Below are 5000 nucleotides of genomic sequence, written 5' to 3'. Positions count from 1 at the left end.
TATGCTAAGCTAAGCGGGCTAAATATTTAGCATACAGACGATCTATCTTCTTATTTTACTCTCAGCAACAAAGTGAAGAAACATATTCCCAAAGTGTCAAACTCTTCCTTTAAACAACAAACTGCACACATCAGGTTGTGTTTAGATGTGTCCTGTTGCTTAGTAACATCATCACTCTTTGTCTTCTACAAGCTTTTCTGACGACGTCATCAGTGGCGTAGCCAGGCCTATTTTAGCTAAGGTCTGTTCACTATGGAAAACAATTGTAAGCAGGAAAGGGTGAATAGCTGTTCTAACTATCATAATCTGCCAATGTTCATTGAACAGATGGATATAAGAAGAGTCCTAAGGAAAGGTGCAGCTCTGCCACAGGGAAGCAGCAGCAAAGAACAAGTGATGGTGGAGCCAACAGTGTGATGGAGGTTAGTTCACGTTGAGGAGTAAACGAGCAATTTTTGAAGGCGAGATGATTACAAAACTATGAGCATAGAGAGAAATGTAAATATTGAGCAACACTGTCCCAAGTTCATTGAAATAATACTTTACAATAAAACACCAATAACAGAAATGTCAATAAAAGGGAAAACAAAAAATAGAAAAGCACTTTTTAAAGTGTATCCGTTTTCAAAAGGTATTAGCGTTTTTATTATTGTATTTTCCTCAGTGTTTCCATTGTTCTGTATGTATGTGTAATGAATAGGAGGGAATGGTTTACATTTGTCTTTAATATATTGATCTATTTCTCATGTCATTTCTAGCTTTTTTTTTATCTACTTGTATTTTGAGGTTGGATGAAGGAAAGGGGTAAAAATGTGACTGGTTTAATAAAGTATTTTAAAAATATATTGCAGCGTTTCATTTTGCATGTTAATTAAAGATGAATACATTTAATATAAATAAACGAACCAATCCATTCATGAAATAGCTGGACCAGCAGAATGAATCTCCTAGAGACCACCTTTCCCGTCAAAAACTACAATCCCAGAATGCCTTGCAGCTTTGGCAGCATGTCTTGTCGACGTGGGAAAGGGAGGCACTCGGACACTAACAAACGTCCACGGGTTTGATGCTGTGCTACGTTACAGCTAACTGTGACATGACAGGTGGATTTGATAGATAACTCCATGACATTTCAAACATGTGTCTTAAACCTGATGAGAATCTGCTGAAGAACTTGTTTAAATGATGGGTCCCTGAAGAGGATAACGAGTATTTCGTACTGCAAAGGAGACGGGGTTACGGAGAAGGCGGTTTGACAGGTAACGTTAGCGGTTACGTTATCACCTCCTCGCATGTGTGGGACAGCCGCTGCAGCTTTGCCAACACAATAAACTACGTGTGTTAAACCCAACACGTTATTAACGGGTTAACCCGCCATACGTTTGCATAGCTAACGTGCTGACGCCTTTAATAGGGCGCGTGCGTGTTACTTTGTGTTGTTGTGCACCAGGGCAGATCAGTCAGTTTGTGAATATGTTCCCCACTTTCTCCCTGAGGCTAGACACAGAAGAGAAACCCCTTGAATGTATAATATCACTGCAATGTCCAGGACTGCTGCTCCCCAGACAATACATGTGTCAGCGTCTTGGTGAATCATTGACGCTTAGTTGAATTGTCACACTAAAGCCTGAGGTTATATCATACCTTTGGTAAAATGAGATGTAGCCTAAGATATTTTAGCATTGAGACAGAGAGAAAAGCCGGTCAATGGTTTTTACAGGCTGCAAACTAATTGTTGTCATTATTGATTATTCTGTCAATCATTATCAACAGTTTAAATCCCCAAAGTTATTGAAGTTACAATAATATAATGCCAAAAAGGCCGTGAAATGCTCACCTTGAGAAGCCAAGACGAGTGAATGTTTTGCATTTTCACTTGTTAAATTGCTTCGTTAGTTAGAAAAGTGGTTGTTTATTAATATCCTGATGACTTGATTGATTAATCTACTTATCATTTCTTCCCTCCTACAGTTTGTACAGCAGCTGTCCCTGTTTACTTGATATGGAAATGTGAATAAATAAAATGACTTGGATTTTTACAAACTATTGTCACTTACAAATATAAAAGTGGTGCCTCTAATACCACCAATGATTGTAACCTACAGTTTCTAACCACATGCCACAGTGCGACAGCCGAGAGGTCATCACTAGACAATGAATGATAATGAGTGGTGTTGTAGTTGAAGACAAGAAAAGGAGCTCCCTACCAGCTACTGGAGAGGCAGAGTGCCCTGCCAGGGCTGGCTCTACCTCAGCACACACGTCATGTGCTTCTATTCATACCTGCTGGGATCTGAGGGGAAGACATTTCTGAACATGAGCTGCCATTTGTTTCTCTCATTGTGATTGATAGTAGCTCCTAATGGCAACAATAGTTTCATGGTCTGAGTGGAACATTCAGAAATATTATTTGCATATAAAATAGCTCCAGGTAATTACAGGTTCCATAACTGAAGAAGCCATTATAGCAGAGCTGGTGGAGGCAGATATAAAGGGCAGTGTGGACAACAGATAAAACTGAATTTAATGACACTCAGTGACATTTTAAGTGTTCACAATCATTCTGTGAACATTTCCAGATGTTGCATCAGCAGTTCTTTATAGTGGCACGACGCAGTATGTTGTTACTACAATGTATTGAGTGTATTTCAATACATTAAACATTTTAGTTTGACTTGTACAAGAATAGTTGACCCACTGATTAAAGATGCTTGTCTCTGCTGCTGTGAGCCTTAATCTCTCATTTTCTCTTCATTCATTGTGAAACGGATCATCTCCTGGGATGAGATCTGGAAGCTGGAGAAAACCTCCAACGTTATCACTGACTGAGAGCATCCATGTCATGGCTCACGGGGAGGATCACTACTTCTCCATGCTGCTGCACCTTAATGAAACGTTTGTTATCATGGAACAGCTGGCGAGAGGAGGAAATGCTCCTAGTGTGTGTGTGTGTGTGTGTGTGTGTGTGTGTGTGTGTGTGTGTGTGTGTGTGTGTGTGTGTGTGTGTGTGTGTGTGTGTGTGTGTGTGAGAGAGAGAGTGTGTGTGTGTGTGTGTGTGTGTGTGTGTGTGAGAGAGAGAGTGTGTGTGTGTGTGTGTGAGAGACACACACACACACACCACACACATTGAAAAACATGCAGAGCAGAGCTTTGACTGAATCTGGTGTTTAGTCATCAAATAGTCGAGTTTTCAATGAGATGATCATTGAAAACTGACATTTACAGAAAAACACTCACGATGCTGAAGAGCAGGAGACACTGAAGTCACAGGACACGTTAGCACTTACTGCTGGTTTTTACACGAACACAGTAACTAGTCATCTTAAAAGAGGAAATTATATCCAGAGGGAGAATCCTGCTGTGAACTATCAGTCACCCTGTCCAAGTCAGATGTTAAAGGGATAGTTAGACATCAGCATGACATCAGAGACGAAGGGCAGGAGAGTACCGAATGACCCTTACACAATACAAAGCTATACTGTATTTTATCCATGGCATATAGTGTGGGGGGGGGGTAATCCAAAGAATCTGAGGCTACATGAGATCATTAGTTTCATCACGGAGTTTGTAAATGATAAATCAGATTTGAGGAACGAGGTCTGACATGGAAGTGCACTGAAGGTGAGGGGCAGTTTGTTTAATCACTGAACATCCATGATGTTGTACAGGGTCTTAGAATAGAGACGTTTTATTGTGAAAGTGTAAAGTTAAATCTCTTTTTAAAGCCACTCCAGGAAGAAAATGTTCTCTTCAGTCAACAAACACAACATGGATTAATACCTGATTTATCCGGGGTAGGTCCTTGATGGTTTCCTCTTTCTTAAGAATTTCATTCTGCCAATGTTTCAGGTAGGCCTGCAAATCTACTCTGCCTCCACCTGTCAGTTTAACACACACGTTCTACACAGTCACATAGAACTAAGACATTAACAGTGTGTTTGTAATAGCCATGGAGTGTTTGTGATACATTAAGGTGAAATACTACCTCTTTCAGGGGTTTTCCTTATCACACCATCTTCAGGAAGATCAAATGCTGAAATACAGAAGCAGCATGTGCACAAACTGCATAAAGAAATGCTGCAAGAACAAATCAATACATTCAATGAAATCAGGCAAGCATCAAGACAGAAGTGTGACAGAATTTAGGAAACAGGGTAAAGGGGACATTTGAGCGTAAAAGAAAGAGTAAAGAGGCTAACCAGCGAGTCTACTCAAGTGAGAAGAGTCTTCAGTCCCTGGAAGTAAGTGCTGGATTCTTTGTTCCTTTAAGAGGATGTACAAGTAGAATGTGAATATATATATATATATATCTATATATATATATATATATATATTATATCTATATATATATATATATATATCTATCATCTCTCTCTCTATCTCTCCTCTCTCCTCTTCTCTCTCCTCTTCTCCCTCTCTCTCTCTCTCTTTATCCTCTTCTCTCCGTCTCTCTCTCTTCTCTTTCTCTCTCTCTTTTTCTCTCTCTTCTCTCTCTCTCTCTCTCTCTCTCTCTCTCCTTTCTCCCTCTTCTCTCTCTCTTCTCTTCTCTCTCTCTCTTCTTTCTCCCTCTCTCTCTTCTCTTCTCTCTTCTCTTCTCTCTCTCTTCTCTTCTCTCTCTCTCTCTCTCTCTCTTCTCTCTCTCTCTATATTTCTCTTCTCTCTCTCTTCTATCTTCTCTATTTCTCTCTATCTCTATATATCTATCTTTATACATATTCTATATATAGTTACAGCTGTTAAATGACGTCCGTTAAGAAACAAAGTCCCAAGCGTTGCTCTGGAGGAGTGGATCATCAGTGCCTCCAGAGAAGAAACCCTAAAAGACCACGTGCAGAGCTACGTGAAGCAGCTGTTGTGTGTGTTGCATAGCGACCACCTCGCGCTATGTTCTGTGCAGAAGGCAACGGAGGGACTATTTTATTTTGAACATCATTATTTAATAATAAAAATATTTAAATTGGAGTGTGTATTTTTCTTTCATATCGCCACACTTGGTAACC

The sequence above is a fragment of the Cottoperca gobio genome, unplaced genomic scaffold (assembly GCF_900634415.1).
Source record: "Cottoperca gobio unplaced genomic scaffold, fCotGob3.1 fCotGob3_499arrow_ctg1, whole genome shotgun sequence".
NCBI classification, from domain to species: Eukaryota; Metazoa; Chordata; class Actinopteri; order Perciformes; family Bovichtidae; genus Cottoperca; species Cottoperca gobio.
Note: the sequence above shows the minus strand (reverse complement) of the source record.